At 42.2% G+C, this 19,839-nt stretch overlaps 1 long non-coding RNA gene across 1 annotated transcript; it reads right to left on the bottom strand.

Annotated features, from left to right (window-relative positions):
• Positions 1–945: 945 nt before the first annotated feature.
• LOC140694008 (uncharacterized) lies at positions 946–19,428 on the bottom strand. The gene is made up of 3 exons (XR_012069733.1): positions 19,389–19,428; positions 11,986–12,073; positions 946–1,176 (listed from the first exon to the last, which is right to left on the bottom strand). It is a non-coding gene; the product is annotated as an uncharacterized lncRNA (long non-coding RNA).
• Positions 19,429–19,839: the final 411 nt, after the last annotated feature.

Here is a 19,839-nt window from a genome sequence, read left to right on the forward strand (position 1 = left end):
TCTCGGGATTCAGCGTCTCATCTATAAGCAAAGGTATGAGACTGTCCCAGGACAGGATGCACAACAGAAAAGAAATGAGAGCCATTTAAAGAAAGTTTCCCAGTTGCCATATTTAAAACTGTAAACAAACAAACAAAAAACAAATACTAGAAACTGATTTTAAGAACAGATATTACTGTTCTACTGTATGTAAAATACTATGATTTTGACATGTAATCAATATAGAAAGTAACAAGATAGTTTACATTCTTTTTCCTTGACAAGTCTCAGCATCTGATGTGCATTTGACCTACAGCACATCTCAGCACAGACCAGCCTACTCTCCAGCGCTCCTAGCATCAGTGGCTGTGTCTAACCTATTGGACAGCAACTCCAAGGGTCCCACCAGGGTTCCTGGCTGAAAAGCAGGAGGATGTGTCCACACTAACCTTAAAAGGATCTCTCTGAAACAAAAGTGGATTCACTTTTAAATGTCTGTAAACCGGAGGGCTGCACCTCCCTCCACCCTTCGCTACAAGACAGCCCTCTTCCTTCCTGATCCCTTTCTGGATGTAGGGAAGCAAAACGGCAAAGAGCCAGGGTGGATGGGCTGACAGGTAAACTTACTTTCAGTCTGTGTCCAGTCCCATGAAGTCCTCCTTCTCAAACAGGATGCAGAGGAGGGGGATCTTGTCCCCAGAATTGTTGAGGGCCCTATCCAGCCACTTAGACTTTAGCAAGATGAAGAGTGACTCAGGGAAATCCTTGATCCTCTTCACCACCCTGCAGCCCTCGTAGATTGAAAGACACGTCGGTGCTTGTCTGCTCGGCTACCTCCCCATGCAGCACAAAGACAAAGAGCTGAGAGTGATTAAGCGAGGTGCCATACAGCTCCTCTGCACGTGGAGCTTATCGAAGGCCTTAGCCAAGAGGCAGTCGCTAATGGTGACAAGGCCCACGAGCTTGAGGTTGGTCTGGAATTCGCTCCACCCATTCTCGGGCGCATAATGGTGCCTGTAGTGGATAAAGAGTGCCAACTGGGAGCCGAACAGGCTGATCTGGCTCACCAAGGGGATTCACTTATAGATGCAAAAGAAATTCTCCTCTGAGATGATCCCAACGGCTTGGACCACCACGGGGAGGGTCTTGAAGTCCTCAGCACACTGCACATAGTCAGGGATGCTCATGTTGCAGGCCCTGCCGAGAGGGGAGAGGAGATCGAGGTTCATACTTTGCTGTGGGATGCAGGCACCTCTGGGTTGCGGTAACCTGGTGTGTACCAGCCAGAAGGCAAGGGAAGTCCAAGCAAAGCCAGGGGTACAGTTTGTCCTCAGAGTCTGCACATGGCTAACGTAGCTCGGATCACATTACCTAGCTTTTGGTCTAGGCTTCCTGACCCTGCAGAGAAGGGTCATTCCTTGTTTTCTGTTTCCAAGCACCTAGCCAGACCCTGATGCAAAATCAGTGCTCAAAACTGCTGAATAAACAAATGAACAAAGGAACTGCTTTCCCAAACCCGCTTCAGCAGAATATAAACAAAAGAACCACAGTGGGATCAAAACATCTGGATTTCACCTCCAATTTATTTGAAATCCTAAGCTGTAGAATAATGGATAAGAAAACTTGCCCTGGGGAGGAGGGTACAGTTCAGTGGTAGAGCACGTGCTTAGCATGTACGAGGTCCTGGGTTCAATCCCCAGAACCTCATTTTAAAAAATGAAACAAATAAATAAACCTAATTATCCTAATCAGAAAACATTTTTTAATTCAAAGTTGAAAAACACCTTGTAATTGACAAAACATTGTAAACTTGACTATACTTCAATTAAAAAAAAAATTCTTGACGTACAAGAATATATCTGGATTATGGAAGTTTGCAAATGTAAAATGCCTAGGGTACCACCTGCATAAAAAGGGGGGACTGTACAGATTTACTATCCCTCCTTTATGAGCTATATATCCTTTGGGGGGCTATAAATACTAAGAGCTAATTTTCTCAGATTAAAAAAGAAAATATTACCTGATCATCAGTACTGCTGAAAGATTAGATAACGCTATGAAAGCATCTGACCCACTGAGGTTACTTAATTAGTGTTTGTTGAATGAATGAATAAACAAGCAAAGTGAATGCTGCTCCCTGCCACAGACCATCATAATGGTACTTCCTGGAAATCCCAAGCCCACATTCCACTTGACTCTACATTTACCATGTGGGTGACCAGGGCAGACCTGTGTGCTTCTCTAAGCCCCAGTAAAATAATGAATAGAAATGAGGGCAATAATACAAACCTCAAAGTGTTAGTGAGTCAGTAATGAATTGTACCCCAACTTTGCAAGAACGGAACCATTTAGGAAAATTGGGCAAAGAGTCCATAGGCCCTCTCCATATTATCTCTTATGACTACATGGGAATCTACATTACATCTTAAAATAAAACTCTAGTTTCTTAAAGATGCTTTTGGGGTTAATGAGCTCACTGTCTAAAATACGGAACACACAGCAAAAATAGGACAATGCCCAGCATACGAGATACACTCAGTTAAATTTCCCACTGAACCCACTAGTCCCTCCAACTTCAGAGCACGAGGATGGGTCCTCGTGGCCAGAGGCCACTGCACCTGAAGCAAACAAAGCTAATGGTCCCCACTTCCAAGTGACTCTGTAACTACCCTAGGTCTAAATTTGTATTCATAATTTTTTTCTTTTCATTAAATAGAAATCCCCAATTGCATAGCCTTCAGGTCACCAAAACCTGATCGCAGAGATCATGATGGCAGCCCTCCTTGGTGAAACAATAAAATGAAGAGCCATTTCCACAAAACCTCTGTGTAAATCTACTAGGGAAATTCATCCTGGTCTGAGAGGAAGAGGACTGGGGAGGAGGGGGCAATCTGAGGCACAGAGAACCATGGGCAACCTGTCCCACAATGGACTTTAAACTCAACTCTCACTGTCCAGAAACTTCAAAATACACACAGAGTGCTATGGACAAGTTTTTTTTTTTTTTAAAGAAATCCTTGACTCCCTAGCAGGTCTTGTTTCTACCAAGACACAAATGGCTTATGTGTATAATGTTTCACAAAAGCATTAAAATATTATCACCCCAACTTGACACATCAAGAAACTGAGGGAGAGAGGTTTATCACATTGTACAAGTTTAGAGAGAGGCCACGTCAGACACCGTATTTAAACCCAAGACCCTGCTCCAGTTCTCACACTAGAAAGTGTGACATACTGACCCTTTCCTGCCCTCTCCTTGCAATAAATCACTGAAGAGTCTTTTCTGTGCCACCTGGAATCACAATCACATCCATTTTACACAAACAGCTATGTCACTCTTGGAGGACTTATCAAAATCTAAAGGGTTACAATGGGAGGAGAGATTTGCATTTTCTGTTTCTCAAAGGAAACATGGCTTAAAAAGAAACTGAAAAGTACTTATCTAGTCTAAGCCCTCTTTGTGCAGAGAAGCAAATAGAGGCTCAGAAGATATGAGGAAAGTGCCTTATTAACAGATATTGCCTCAGCGCAGCACCAAACCATCCCTGGGCAATTCTGGGTGAGGATCCGGGGGGCCAAGGAGAATGAGTGTTAGAAAAAGGAAAGAGAAGAAGCATACAACTCCCTGTCTCTACACCACCATACCATGAAGTTCCACCAAATTACCCAGTATGGGTGCAGCCAATATTAAGGTGGGCTAAACAGATTATAGAAACCTGGAAGTCTCAAACATAGTGGAAATTCCAACATTTACTATGCTTTTTTCACAGTTCAAGCATCAGCTCAGTGGGTGCTCCATACCAGGGACGACACTAGGCCTGGAGTTCTCCCAAATACAGATCTCTATTACCACATATGCAAACCACATAAAGGCCCACCAGAAGAAAAGCGCCCACAGATAAGATGGAATTACTGAAACTGAAAATAGCCAACTAGCATATATTACTAGGAAAAACGGTGCTGCTAGAAATGCACTCATGGACATAGAAAGCAAACTGTGTTTAGCAGGCAGGAAAGGGGTGATTAACAGATACAAATTAATAAATATAAAATAAATGAGAAGGACCTACTATATAGCACAGGGAACTATATTCAATTTCTTGTAATGAGTTGTACTAAAAATAATCTAAAACATATGTATATACATATGAATATGTTTATAACTGAATCTCTGTTGTACACCTGAAACTAACATTGTAAATTGACTACACTTCAATAAAAAATAATTTTAAAAAATAAGTAAAAATAAAAGCAACGCCATTAAGAAAAAATAAAAGAAAACTCTAATCCCCTTAGCTGTAGGTGGTGGAGAATTCTGGTTGCAAGCACCAAGTCAACTGGATCACTCCAGCACTGGCTGTCACTCTTTCTGACCAACAGAGAGTCACTTGCTTCACTGAGGTTACTTTTCTCTCCTGTGAAAGGCAACAGTTGCAACTAACGTTGTATAGAATCTCATCATTCACAAGCCCAACAAGTAGTGAGGACTTCCCAAGGGCCAGGCTCTGGACAGATGAAAATATAGGGTCCCAGATTTATTCATGCTTAGAAGAATTTTAAGCCATAAAGACATTAATTCTTCCTGTTTTGATAGATTCAATGTAATTCTGATTAGAATACCTACCAGATTTTTCATGGAATGTAACAAGATAATTTATGGTCAGGAACAGCCAAGAAACTTCTTTAGAACCACCACTGGGGAGGAGTGGATAGGTCATTGATTTCCACTGTTATTTCTTAGGTGATGAAAACGTTCTGGAATAATAATGGTTGCACCACTGTGAATATGCTAAAAGCTGCTGAATTGTACCATTTAAATGGATGGACTTCATGGTGTGTGAACAATATCACAAAAAAGCTGTTATATGAAAAAAAAATTTCTTGACAATTATTTTCCCCTCTATACAACTAGTCTGCCACACAATTTAAGAAAAACAAAAAACCAAAACAAACCAAACAGTGCCAGGAGCTCTTTAGGATTGCAATGTCCCTAGGTGTCCAAAGCTTCTGGTGGTGCTGTTTCTGTTAACACACACTAGCTGTGCTGGACTTACTTGGGACTGTAACTATCTTTCTAAAATCCACGGTCACACGTTTCACCCTGGGAGAGGGAAGCCTGGAGGATGTCACAGACTCATGCATTCAGCTTATTTTTAACTGAACCAAACCCTGCTTTCAACACAGAACTCTCTCTCTCACTATAAAAACACGTGACATTAACAAGCACAGCCATCATAACACCTGAAAGTGTTCAAGAAAATTACCTGGGGCAGAAACACTAAGGGAGGAGACGGAAGCTCACTCAGCACTGAAGCTCCCTTTTGCCAACTTCACCAAGAGAAGCTGGGCGTTACAGCCTGAGGCTCTCAGCCTGAGAAGCAGTGCCCACACCACTGAGCTGGTCCTCAGGGAGCAGGAAAGGGAGACGAGGGCAGCCCCGGTTTGCGGGGCAGGGAAAGAGGGGGGTTGGGGACGCGGGCTGCAGCCCCGCTCGGAGGCCAGCCCCTGCCGCCCGCCCCCGTCCGGGTCCGCAGACCCCGCCCGTCCGGGACGCAGCCCGCCCATGGGTGGGGACGGGCCGGCGGCCGAGGAGAGGAAGCCCGGGAGGAGAGGACTGGCGGGCGGGAGAGGGGAAGGGGACGCCAGTCGCGGACTGAGGGGAGCCCGGCTGGGGCGAGAGGCGGCATGTGCACACCTGTCCCTGGGTAGCTGTGGCCGGGGCAGAGGGGCAAAGGGGCCTGGCCCGAGCAATTTAGCTGAACACACGCTGACTCGCGCCCTCACGGGCTGTGACATGCCGACTGCCCTCCCGCAGCCGCCTGAACCTTTCCGGTGAGCCCCCCACCTTGTACTTCTACAGCCGGAGGCCCCGGCCCATGGCAGGAGCTAAAGGCCTACCGGGCAACAGAGCTGAGATGCCTTTGGGGCCGATCCTCGGCTCGCAGTTGGGGCTTCCAATTCGCGGTCCAGCTGGCACTGACTACGCATGCGCAGGAGGGTCAGCGATCCTCTGGGTTCTGTGAGAGAAGCTGGGGAAGTGAGGGAGGGAGAAGATGGGAGGAGGAGGGGAAAAGTGGAGGTAGACAGATGGACAGGAGGTGCAGAGAAAAGGGAGTAATCTGGAGGGGGGGAGGGGAGTAGCAGAGATGGAGAGATAAATCTTTACCTCTGGTCGCACCCTGAAACAGGCAGCAGTCCTGCCTCTGTACCCTTCTCTAACCCTTCAAGGCCCGCAGCCCAAATTTATCTCCCTGGTCCAGCCCTTCACCAGAGGCCTCTGCAGAACCCCTATGGGGATCACACCCGTTGCCCCCACGCGGAACTGGGTTTCCTGTTGCTCTGGGAACCAAGCACCCGCGGGTGTTGTCGCTCAGATCTACCTTGGGAAGAGTACATTTTCCCCTTTTACACGCTAGGAAACAGACAGGCAATATCTCTGCCTTAGCTCCACTGTCCCAGGTGTTGGGCTGGCGGGGAGCGGGGTGGTACAAGATCAGAGCCCCAGAGGGAGCAGACAGCCTGATTGTTGGTGCATAGTCCCCATCCCTCCTTAGTAAACCACACCCCACCATAGGGGAAACATCAAGGGGTCACAGTAGGTCCCTGGGTGTGGGAGAGCTTCCCTCAGTTCCAGTGCCCAGCTTGCTAGGTAGATAAGAGTGTTACCGAGTCCAAATTCATTCTCCTCAGTGCAGGACAGGCCAATAATTTGGGAGACCAGGTGTTGGAGCATGGAATAGCAAGTTTCTGTAGACCTAGATGGCAAACTAATGTTGGAAAACCATCAACCCAAGTCAGAATTCATGCTCCTTTCCTACGTGCTTGGTTGTTGCAAACTTCTTGGTGTAGGAATTATTTGTTGTTAGAATCCTTTGTTCTTGCAGCTACCTGCCTGGCTGGGCAAATCTGTAAACCTCCAAGAAAACAAACGTTATTTTCTATTCTGAACCTCTTAATCTTTTTATGAATGAAAATGTGTTAAATATCCTTAAAGGGCAGAGACTTCAGAATAGGCTCTCCTGTATATTTCAGGCTATAGGCACATTTTTATACAAGCAAGATGAAGCCTAGGAGGCAGAAAACAGGATTAAAGTCAAAGGAACAGGTCTAATATGGAGACAGGTTTGTTCTTTTCTATTACCGGGGAAGAAGCCACTTCAGGGTTTATAGCACTTTAAGTTAAATATAACTAAAACTTTAAGGGAATTTACATACATAGGGGGGAATGTGCATAGCATATCTGGAAAATCACACAAAGTATAGTAAACAGTGGCATCTCCAGGGAGGGCTGAAAGAACAGAGAATTAGGGAAAACTTCTCTCACTTGTGTATTTTAGTGCTGTGTTTGAATTTTTTTAACCATATGCATGTATTTGTTTTTCAGTTAAAAAATGTAATGGATCAAAGGAATAACTAGAACAGCAAATACAGCAGCCATGGAATCGATGAGCCATCACTTTTGATTTAAGCCAGGAAGTATTTATTGACTCTCTCCTATGTGCCCAGCACTGTTTTAAGTATTCTATTATTATTATTTTTTTAATAATATTATAACATACTATCCCTCACTCCTGCCCATGGTTGGTGGAAAACCCACTGAGTTTTTATTGAGTTGTTTTCCAAGGTGTAGGGATGAGTTATAAACAGAACACATATTCAGGGCAAAACAGTCAGAGTGATTTTCCAGTAAGCCAGACAGCTATGAAGGGTTTGCAATAGAGGCGCCCAGAGGCTGAGAGGGAAAGCCTCCTGGACCCTATAAGAAGCTGCCCAAAGTGCCTTCTCCATGGCACTACTTAAATAGGAAAGAACAAATCTGACTCCATTTTAGATCTGTACTTTTGAATTTAACAAAGCCAAGTTAATACGCTCTGGTCTTTTCATGGGTTATGATGTCACAGAGGAGACGGACAGGTCAACAGGGAACCACTCTGCATTGATCACGGAGCCAGGGAACGGGAAGGGTGGCAAGATATATGACGCATCTGCAGCTGTGCCTGCGCTTCTAGGCAGGTAACCAAAGTCACCTAGACGAGGTGCCAAATGCTTGTGCACACGACCTCATCACCTGACATGTATTAAAGAGAAATGGAAGTCTATAAAGATCCAATACCCTTGGTGGGTACACCGTCCAAAGAGCAAATTCACAGTTTGACAACTGGCCATCTCTGTTCCCTGGGATTCATTCTTACAGAACCTTAAAAACCACTACCCTGTCCTCAAGAAATGCTACATATTTGTCCTATTTTTCGCTCAGGGATGGAGCATGTTCAAGTGAATTTCAATGTCTGCACAGATTTGACTGTTTTTCTCCAGGTTCACTTGTCCATTCTAAAGAGGCCTGAGCTAAGTGCATCCTCCATATGATCTATTCCCTCCAGTGAAAGCTCATTGAGCCTGCAATTAAAAGCCAACTGAACAAGACTGTCCTCAAGTAAAAAGTTCAGCCACTCTTCACTGATTTCTTAACCTCCTTTCCTAGCTAATTGCAACAGACTAACACCTCCCTCCACCAAGCTACCCAACTATGTCAGTTTGTCTCCCCAAAGAGAAAGTAAGGTCCATAAAAGATGAGACAACTTCATAGTCACCTCTGAATTCCTAGCATATAGTAATGTCAATAAATAGAACTATGATTATGGCTTATTTCCTTTAAAACCTTTCTGGTTACTTAAATGAGACCATGGAAGGGAGGTGTTTGCGGTCCAGTATCTTGAGCCACAAGACTCTGGAGGCCTTTTTCGGAATGGCTGTTCACTGATCCATTCAAAACACATCTTCTCATTCCAGAAGTAGCTGTGTTTTTCTGCCAGGAGTTTGTGGTTACTCTCATGCCAGAACAGCTTTAAATTATATCCTTACTTTCGATTTGTTATTTTTCCCCTCTTCCAACAAAATTGACTTTTCTTAATTTCTTGCCTTGAGGAATATTTTTTTTCCTAGTTCACCCTTTAGTAAACCATGCTTCTCGGGATCTGCTTGGCCATACATATGATTAGTCATCCAACTCGCAGTGTGAGAGGCCTGGGGCTCACCTCATGCCCTCCTGTCAGGGCAACTGAAACCCAGCTCAGGAGCCAAACGCCCCCCCAGCGCTTCTAAGGCTTGCTTACTTCCCGGAATCCCTTTCTGGTTTGTCTTGGATTCTGAGTATTTCCCCTCACTTTCTTGACAATGAGCTATGCAGCTTGAAAGATGAGGAAGGAAGGTTTTATTTCTTAATCAATATTTTAAGGAACTTGTGTAATGAAGGTTTTAACAAGTTTCTATATCCCTCCATTGCCGAGGCAGGAAACACACTAGATATTTTCTAAATTTAGATATCATGTGCATTTTTTCTTTGCTTTTGTTTTCTTAACTATCAGACTTTTTTTAATTAAAAAAAATAAGGCCACATATAGGATAGAGCCTTGAAGTGGCATACAAAATTAAAGGGCAAAGACAGACAAATGAGAAATACTCTACAAAGTTAATAGAATACATACACTATGGATCAGATCAGCAATTCTCTGTAACAGCTTGTTGAAACATGACCATGAGGTAAAACTTCTCTCCTGTCAGGAGATGGCCAACAGAAAATAGAATTAAAACAACAAACTAAAATTCTACGTCTGGTGAGGTATAGAAGGCTACTAGCTAAATGTGTCTTCTTTTGGAAAAGAGGGAGGCTCACCAGCTCTTTACTGTGGAGCCTGAGCCCAGGGGAGGGCAGTGAAGAACCGCCCTGTAATTACCCAAGTAGCAAAATGAGTGATGAATAAAGAGACTTGAGCTTTGATGACAGAGATGATACTACTATTCACTTGTCCTGTAAAGTATGAGTTCACGTTCAGTGATCAATACCTCTGCGTCCTCAGGGATTGAGATTATAGGAAAGTGCACAGCCCGGGCCCAGACCTCCTCTTTGAGCTCGTGACATTGCACTTAGATGTCTCAAGGGCACCTCCAACTCCACAAAGACCTGACTTCACAGATCTCCTCCCATAGCAGGCCTGCCCAGGGCTCCTGGTCGGGGGGCAAGGTCTCCCTGCCTCTCCCAGCACGGGCCCATCTCTCACAGATGTGACTGGACCCATCCTTCAGGGCCCAGATTTCCACAGTCACCGAGCCCCACCACACACACCTGTTTTTCCAGGTACTCACTGGCACTCACTCAGCACTGACTCTGCTGGGAACCACACTGCCACGTTATATCACTGGATCTCCACAGCAGTCCTGGGAAGTTGGTACGTCACTTCTTTAATTGATTAAATTGTTTCACTTCCTTGAGTGTGTCATCCAAAGTGACACGGCTACTCAGCCACAAACCTGGGACTGAAAACCACTTAAAAATTGAACACTGCTACACCTCACAGCCACCCTACTCTGACTCATCACATCACCTCCTGCCGAGCCTTCTAAATGTTTCCAAGCATTCTACAATACAAAAGTGATCTACAAGAGCACCCCACTCCCCTACTTAAAATCTGTCAATGATGGTCCACTGTCCTTAAGGGAAAGCCAAACCTGGCCTGAGCACAGCCCAACGGCACGGCATCCGCGTTCCCTGCGCGGCCGCGCCGCCTCACCCACTACGAAGCTCTGCACTGGCCGTGTCCAGGACAGAGATGCTGACTCCGTACAACCTGGGGCTCATCTCACTCGAACAATGATCACCTTCTTCAGTGGTCACCCTCTTCAATGCTGACTCTCAAAAAAATATTTTTTCAGGATGAAACAATATCTTTTTCCTTACAACTTCAAGTCATTGATAATGAGCTCCCCCCAAAAGAGAGAAGACGTAATTCTCAGTCTCCTTATCTGTAAAGTGAGAATAACAAGGAAATATGTGAGGTTTTAAGAGAAATAATATTCATGTGAGGCTGAGGGACAATTCCATCATACAGTAAGCACTCAATATGTGCTTACTTAATATTAATAAGAATATATTGCACTCCAGCAACCTTAAATCAATGCTTTATGGCTTTGTCCAATAGACTACAGACAAACTGTTGGATGAACCCCTTTGAGCAGATCAGCACAAGTGTACTGGGAGAGGTAAGCGCTGACTCCATTTACAGCTGCAGCCAACCAGCACTTCTGGGCGGGGGCAGTTTGCTCAAACTCTTTCATGTTGCTTGAGCATTTAGTTGTCGTTATTGAATAAAGGCATGTGTTGTTTAGTCAAAGCTCCTGAAACATAAATCTTCAAAGATTGATGCAAATTGGGTTTCAATACAACACTCTCACTAGAAATTATTTGAAAATGATAGTCTTAGCTCCTCTGCATATCAAAGGGCATGTTCTTAATGTATCTGACTAAATACACCAAAAGGGTTGTTTAAAAGAAATTAAGATAAAGCCATCCTGAATAAGCTCTAAGTATCATCTGCACAAAACCCCACCCAAGGGTCTCATTTCTCACTTCCACATGTAGCCTAACTTGGGTCTTGGATTCTTATAACATGGGGGTGGGAAGCGATGTGGATAGATTTATGTAGCAAATTTAAACCTAGGGTATTTGCAGTGTAGGAATCCTAGAAATAAACAAATTGATATATACTCCCACTCTTAAGAAGCTCAGCCTTTCCATTTACAACAGCATTAAAAATGAAATGAGAGATACATTTAACAAAAATTTACAAGATTTGTACATTGAATATTTTGAAGTATCACCAAAAAAATTTAAAAGATTTACATATACGGAAGACATCCCATGTTCATGGAATGGTAGACAATATTGTTAAAAATGTTAAGACTCCCCAAAGTGATCTACATATTCAGTGGAATCCCTATCAAAATTCCAGCTGACTTCTTTGCAAAAATTGAAAAACTGATACCAAAATTCATATGGAAGTGCAAGGGACCGGGGTCAGCCAAAACAATCTTGAAAAAGTAGAACAAATTTGGAGGACTCATTTTAAAGTTTACTAAAAAGCTATAGTACTCAAGTCAGTATAGTGATGGCATAAGTTTGGATAAATAAATCAGTGAGACACAATAAAAACCCAGAGGGGAAATACTTACATTTACAGTAAGGTTTCCACGAGAGTGCCAACAACACTCCATTGAAAGAAGAGTCTATTCAACAAATGCTGCTGGGACAGCTGGGTATCTGCAGGCAAAAGAATGAATCTGGAATCTGGACCCCCATATTGTATATAACAAATAAAAATTAATTCAAATTGTATCACAGACAGAAATATAAAAACTAAACCTATAAACTTTCTAAAAGAAGGGACATTATAAATCTTTGTGGTCCTAGGATAGGTTTTGGTTTCCTAGATACAATACCAAGAGCAGAAGTGACAGAAGATAAAGGCAGATAAACTGGACTTCATCAAAATTAAAACTTTTTTCTTTCAAATGACATCATCAAAAAAGTGAAATTACAGGGGAAGAAGGTATCTCAAGCGATAGAGTGCGTGCTTAGCAAGAAAAATAAAATAAATCAATACATCTAATTACCTCCCCTATAAAGAAATTGTTTTAATGTTTAAGAAAACTAAAGTGAAAAGACAATCTGCAGAATAGGAAAAACATTTTACAAAGCATATATGTAATAAGAGACTAGTATCCAGGATATATAACAAATGCTTACAACTGAACAATACAAAGAAAATCGACCCAATTTTTAAATTTACCAAGGATTTAAATAGATACACAAATGTCCAATAAGCATATGAAAAGATGCTCAGCATCACTAGCTAAATCAATAGCAAAATGCGATCTAATTTTACACCCAATAGGATGGTTATAATCAAACATGGACAATAACAAGTGTCATTCAGGAGGAAGAGATACCTTATATGCGGCCATTGGAAAGGAACAATGGTGCAGCTTCTTTGCAGAAGTCTGGTGTTTTCTCAAAAGATTAGAGTTATTTGGCTCAGCAATTCCACTCCTACATATTGAGTCATCCCTTAGAATCCTCGGGGGGATGGTTTAAGGAACCCCCCACCCTGGATAACATAACCCAAGGATGTTTGATTCTCTTTACAATCAGCCATCTGGATCCATGAAGTGGAAACTACACATAAGGAGGGCCAACTCTACAGCCAAAAGAATGAAAACTTATTCTTACAAAAACTTGTACATCAATATTCATAATAGTATCTTTCAGAGTAGCCAAAAGTTACAAACAATATCCATCCATCAATGAATGGATAAACAAAATTACCAAGAATCGTCCTACAAACTTTTGGTTTTTGAATCTTTGACAAAGGAGGTGAGAACATACAATAGAATAAAAATAGCCTCTTCAGCAAATGGTGTAGGGAAAACTTGACAGCAGCATGTAAATCAATGAAGTTAGACTACTCCCTCACAGCATACACTAAAATAAATTCAAAATGGCTTAAAGACTTAAACATGTAGACAAGACACTATAAAACTCTTAGAAGAAAACATAGGCAAATCATCTGACATACATCTCAGCAATGTTCTCCTAGAGAATTCTACTCAAGGAATAGAAATAAAAGAAAATTTACATAAGTGGGATCTAATTAAACTTACAAGCTTTTGAATAGCAAAGGAAACAGTAAGCAAAACAAAAAGACCACCTATGGAATGGAAGAATATATTTACATTGAATGAAACTGACAAGAGCTTAATTTCCAGAATATATAAACAGCTTTTACTTTTGATAAGAAAGAAAAACAAACAAATCCAAAAATGGGCAGAAGACCTAAACAAACATTTCTCCATTGAAAACATACAAATGGCCAATATGCACATGAAAAAATGCTCAATATCATTATCAGAGAAATGCAAACCAAAATTGCAATCAAATATCAACTCTCACCAGTCAGAATAGCCATCATTCAGAAGTTCACAAACAATAAATGCTGGAAAGGCTGTGGAGAATAGGGAACGATCCTACAGTGTGGTGAGAATGCAGTTTGGTGGAGCCATTGTGGAAAACAGTATAGAGATTCCTCAAAAGACAAAAACCTGACCTCCCATATGACCCAGCAATCCCACTCCTGGGCATATATCCAGAAGGAACCCTAATTCAAAAAGACACCTACACCCCAATGTTCAGAGCAGCACTATTTACAATAGCAAGACATCAAAATAACCTAAATGTCCACTGACAGATAACTGGATAAAGAGGTTGTAGTATATTTGTGCATTAGACTACTATTCATCCATAAAAAAATAATAAATTAATGCCATTTGTAGCAACATGAATGGACCTGGAGAATGACATTTTAAGTGAAGTAAGCCAGAAAGAGAAAGAAAAGTACCGTATGAGATCGCCCACATGTGGAATCTAAAAAAAAAAAAGCCAAAGAAACAAAAAGATAAACTTATCTACAGAACAGAAACAGACACAGAGACATAGAAACCAAACTATGGTTACCAGAGGGGAGATGGTATAGGAAGGAGTAAATTGGAAGTTCAAGATTTGCAGATACGGACTATGTATAGAATAAACAGCAAATTTATACTGTATAGCACAGGAAAATATATTTAATATCTTATAGTAACATGTTTAAAAAAATATGAAAATGAATACAGGAATTTTCCTATACAACTGAAGTGTTGTGTTGCACACAAGAAAATGATGCAGCATTATAAACTGACTAGACTTCAATTAAAATATGTTTAAATAGACCAAAATGAACCAAAAGAAAAAGGATATTATCAAACCAAAAGAATAAAGTACTGATTCAGGTTACAAAATGGATGAACCTTGAAACTTTATGCTAAAATAAGCCAGACACAAAAGGGCTAATAGTGCCCTTTTAAGTAAACTGCATCTAAGTGTTTATTGTACTATTCCTAGAAATTTTCCGGAGGTTTGAATTCTATCAAAATTAAAATAAAATATATTATTCATTAAAAACATAAAACGATTCCTCACAGGAAGGCTTTAATTATTAAATGCAGAAATGCATTTAAAGCTCCTGGAACAACACTTTGCACATCCACAGACAGTCACTGCTGTCACTGCCACTCAGAGGTTGATACCAGCGCTAATGAGTGCTGCCTCGACTCGCTGCCCTGCAGACTGGAGTGAGGGCCTGGGCCCTGACAGGCAGGGTGACCGTGAACCTGGGTCAGACACAGCCACGCCCCAGATTCTGCGTTACCTAACTTTCTTATACAAACTGCTACATATAACATAAACACGCTACAGGGATGTATCTTACAACACAGGTAATATAGCCAATAATTTACAAAAAATATAAAAGGAGCATAATATTAAAAATTGTGCATCTATTGAACACCCTGAAACTTATTTCATATTGTAAATCAGCTATACCTTTATAAAAAATTAAAAAATAATTTTAAAATATTATCAATTTAATATTCCATTCGGTTTTTAAGCAACTACTAAACAGCTTAGAATGTAAAAAAGCATTTAAGTATGATAAATTTGCTTACATATATATTTACTTTCAGCTTCCTGCTAAAAGAGAATTTAAACAATTTTTTAAACACTGCTTAACAACCATAACAACAAAAAGACAAAAGTGAGAGTGAAGAGAAAATGGATATTCAATACTTAAATAAAACCAGGGGAAGGTAAAGTCATAAAAATAGATGCCTTGAAATCAGGGTAAGTGTTAAAGATGGACTAGATATTCAGCTGTAAGTTTCTTGGCAGCTAAAGTAAAAAGAAAAAGATGATGGGGTGGGTGGTAGAGCTCAGTGGTAGAGCGAATGCTTAGCGTGCAAGGGGTTCTGTGGTCAAGCCCCAGGGCCTCCACTAACAGATAAATACACCTAATTGCCTACCCCTCAAAAAGAGCCCCAAAGAAAAGGAAAAGAGAAATTTCTTTACGAAAAAATCTGATATTAAATTTCGATTAAATACATAAAAAAAAAGAAAAATAGAAAAAGATGTGTGACACAAGCGATAATGCCCGTGAGATAAATCTGTGGTGGCTGCTGACAGGTCCCCATGTCCCACGTGGGAAAATGTGAAACATCCTTCTCACCACTCAGAGTCATCCTCAGCCCACACCACCCCTCCCCATGTTAAATGCAGGAGCACAGGCAGGGCCCGGACTTTGCTCTCTCTGTGTCATCACAGTGAGACAGGATGGAAGGGGGCAGAGCACAGCCATTCAAGGAAGGCCACAGCAATTAACATCAAAATGGTGAAGCACTCAATCCCAAATAGGCCTTGAGGCTCAGGATGAAGAGATTTAATTTCTAGCAGATCTTGAGCATCATTATACACCCACTGTAATAGTAACATGGTGAATAACAAGCCCCAGGCACCATGGCAGTCCCAAGGCTAACCACAAAAGGTCAAAGGGTGGGAAATGGCCAACTTCGTGGTAATTCCATTCCCTTGCCCTAAGGCTGGTCCTTCTACTTATTAGCATATGAAACTGCCAAGCCCATGAAAACAAGCAACACAGTGTCACCTCGCGGTCACCACTCTCTCTCCCTCTTTGGAGAAGTCCCACACTATGTCTGTGGAGTGTGTACCTACTTTTATTTTTCAGTTAGCATTAAAGATTTTTATTTCAAAATACAGACGTTTTGTAAGAATTACAGTCAACAGATGACACTTTAAAGTCAGCAAGGCTTTGTTTACGCTTTACCCTAGTTCTAACAGATTTCATACTCTAGAAAAAAAAAGAGAGAGAAAAAAATTGAAAAAAATAAAAAATCCTGCCATATTTGAAAAAATTAAGTTCAACTATGATCAACTTTCAAATAAAAATGCATTTCATATTAAATATAAAAATGCTCAAAAACGGTTTTATATCTGGAAACATCCCTTGAAAACTTCCTCACATTCTTTTTCTTTAAGATTTTTAATTGATTTATAATCATTTTACAATGCTGTGTCAAATTCCAGCGTTCAGCACAATTTTTCAGTCTTAAGTGCACATATAAACACTCATTGTCACATTCTTTTCTCTGTTACCATAAAGTTTTGTGTAAATTTCCCTGAGCTATACAGTATAATCTTGATTATCTATTCTACAATTTTGAAATCCCAGTACCTACTTTTAATCTGAGCATACAACCCCAAAACATCGTAGTGTTTCTCTTGCCTTTCAATATATATCTTTGAATAAATCTACATTTACTCAAAATTGGCTTGCTTTTGAATACTTTCCTGCATGAAGCCAAGGACCCACATCCGGCGGGGCACATCCCAGGGGCTCAACCAAATGCAGGGACACAGCCCTTCTCATGCCCCACGTTTTTTCTTGTATCAACAGGACAGGGTTGTGAAGGGAGCTCTTAGGCCCCAGCTAAGGGACAGAAGCAGCACCAAAGGCTCCAATTGGCGGGCAGCCCCTCCCCCAGCAGGGGCTTGTGGTTGACCCAGTTCTCTGTGTTTCTCTATTGTGCTGAATCCCCAGCCAGAGAGCGTTCTCCCTAGGCCTAACCCCACAAAACCCTTCTCTCCAAAATACAAGCACATCATGTCACATTCCTCTTGTTCAACCAGGAAATGTTCAGCCCACGTTTTCCTTCCCCAGTAAAAACCTAACTGTCCTCCCTCCTATCCCACCAATTCTTTCTTTGTGAGAACTCTGCACTCTCCACACACCATCCTGAATGCTGGTGCCTTGCTGGCTGGGATCGAGATGTTTCTGTCTCACATAGCCCGCGTCCTTTCACTTTCCCCTTGCTACCTTAAAAAAGTCTTTCCTGAGTCACCCACTCATCTGATTCTGAACTTCACAAAGTGCTGAGCTTACACTCACTATGTGCATACCCCCCAAGTTTTGGCTAGGTTTCCTTCACAAGATCTTCATTAAGGAGCTGCATCAAGAAGTTTAAAGAGGCTATTCTTACATCTGCGAGGAGGAGCCTGAATAAAATTTAAATGGCTTTGAAGCGAGAGTTAACCAGGGGCAGAGAGGTCACAGGTCTTAGTCAACAGTGTCACAAGGCAAAATGTTCTTCAAAGGCTCAGAGTGGCTTCTGAACACGGAGTTGGCAGGGAGGAGGTGCCAGGCAGTGAGTGGGGTGAGTGACAGAGGGCACGTTTCCCCAGCTGGGGAAGAATAGGTTTTTTTTGTATTTTTCCAATTTCTTACTACCTTTTTCCCTATTGTCACATACCATTTCCTATGAATTAAGAAAATCAATGTCAGTCATTTGGGCCACTTGGGAGAAGCTACACGATGCCATTCACAGGGCTGGGACATGACAGCCACACCAGTCTAAGTTGAAAGACCAGTGGGGGTATTTCCAAGTTAATCACGGGCATGCAGCAAACTCCCCAGCTTCAATTACCTCATCTCAAAAGTGGGGGAAAAAACTACCAAGCAAAGTGTGGGATGATTATGGCCGACATCTGTTTACTACGAAAGTGCTCGTGACAGCTACCGCTAAATGGGGAATGAGTATAAACAACGAGGCCCTGTCTACCTGAGCACACGTGCCCTGCCTTCCTGCCTTGGTGCAACATCAGAGCTTGTTTAGCTGAGATGAACGCCCCCAGAGCAGCCCCCACGGGAAAGCTCCCATCTCTGCACCGCGAGAGGTGTTCCTTTCCTTCTCAGAGCTGATCACATTTTTCAATCGCCTGTTTTTATTATTATACCTTTTGTAACTGCCTCCCCTCCGGAGTTTTTGCTCAAGCAGCACAGGGCCAGGTGTGTCTTGCTGCCTGCTGGGTATTCTGGGCTGGATGACAGCCGAGCCAACATCTGGCTCTGGTGCTGAAAGAAGGCGGTATAAGGCCCAGGGGCCCATGCTGAACCGAGGCCCCTGCACCGAAAATTATGGCCTGAGTTAGGGCAAATTACACAGTCTTCTTTACCCTGAGATTCCTCATCTGTCCATGAAAATAATTGCCCATGGCACACAGAGTTACAAGGATTAAGGAAATCACCAAATTCACAACCTTTTCAAGGGGCTACCAGTGCGCCCTCAACAGACACATGCTGCCTTTATGGCTCTGACACACGCCAAGCAGGGTGGCCGCACAAAGTGAACACTGCTAATTGCCAGTGTGTTAAGTGCTTCATGTGTGCTATAATACTCTTTACAACTTACAACAATCCCAGGAACAAAGGAATATTATCATGCCCATTTCACAGATTCACCAACAGGTTAAGAGAGGTTACACTCTAGTCCAAGGCTCTATGGTGAGGAAATGGCGATTTAAACCTGAATCTGGGCCCAGGCCTGGGATCTCTCTCTCTCCCATTCACCTGACCACTTGCCTATGAAATCTACCTTCCAATAAACAATCTGCAGCTGGCCAGCTCTTAAATGCATTGTGTTCCACCGTTTGTCAATGTTGGTTAATTACCATAAATTGTTCTCAGAAACCACTACAGAAAAGAATGGTGGACTCACGTCCCTGCATACAAAGGAGAGGAATTCTGCCTTGCCTTCGCCTGTAATGTGCAGAAACCCTTCCCTACACCAACAAATCCTTTTGTATGATTCCTCCATGTTTATGTTTGCACACGGCTTATTAAAGTAGAATGTACCTGCAGTAATTCCATCTCGGTTGCTTTCCAAGTTTGCAGATTATCTATAATCAGTCTGTGAAAGAAAATAGTACAATGTGAATGAAAACACTGCAACCATTTCAGTAAACAAAGAATGCTGAAACCAAGACATCAGTGGCTGCCAACACACCCCAGAAAGGAAAGGCCTGCAGCCCAGCCTCTGCAGCCACTCATAACAGCACCCTCTGAGCAGACTCAGAATAAGAAAGGACAGGATACTTGCCCTAGATAGCTAGGTGCTTGTCTAAAGAATGAATTCAGTGAGTCCAAATATTTGCTTCCTCCCATACATAGAGAAGCACTAAATTCTTGAACTTGAGACACCTGGCTTTCTTTAGATAACAAGCAAACTTTTGTTGTTCCAACAACCTGGTCTTTGTTGTAAATCTCCTATATATCGTAGCTCCTCCGCAACCTCTTCAGAGCAGTC

The sequence above is a fragment of the Vicugna pacos genome, unplaced genomic scaffold (assembly GCF_048564905.1).
Source record: "Vicugna pacos unplaced genomic scaffold, VicPac4 scaffold_20, whole genome shotgun sequence".
Classification (NCBI taxonomy): domain Eukaryota; kingdom Metazoa; phylum Chordata; class Mammalia; order Artiodactyla; family Camelidae; genus Vicugna; species Vicugna pacos.